We start from the raw sequence: 437 nt of genomic DNA on the forward strand, positions 1-437 counted from the left end.
TTCTTTCTTTCTTTCTTTCTTTCTTTCTTTCTTTCTTTCTTTCTTTCCTTCTTTCTTTCCTTCTTTCTTTCTTTCTTTCTTTCTTTCCTTCCTTCCTTTCTTCCTTTCTTTCTTCCTTCCTTCCTTCCTTCCTTCCCTCCTTTCTTTCTTTCTTTCTTTCTTTCTTTCTTTCTTTCTTTCTTTCTTTCTTTCTTTCTTTCTTTCTTTCTTTCTCTTCCTTCCTTCTCCTTCCTTCTCCTCCCTTCCTTCCTTTCTTTCTTTCTTTCTTTCTTTCTTTCTTTCTTTCTTTCTTTCTTTCTTTCTTTCTTTCTTTCTTTCTTTCTTTCTTTCTTCCTTTCTTTCCTTCCTTCCTTTTCCCTTCCTTCCTTCCTCCTTCCTTCCTTCCTTCCTTTTCCTTCCTTCCTTCCTTCCTTCCTTCCTTCCTTCCTTCCTTCCTT

Source organism: Petaurus breviceps, unplaced genomic scaffold, assembly GCF_028583685.1.
Source record: "Petaurus breviceps papuanus isolate PSGF00001 unplaced genomic scaffold, PetGlider_PUasm1.0 490, whole genome shotgun sequence".
NCBI lineage: Eukaryota > Metazoa > Chordata > Mammalia > Diprotodontia > Petauridae > Petaurus > Petaurus breviceps.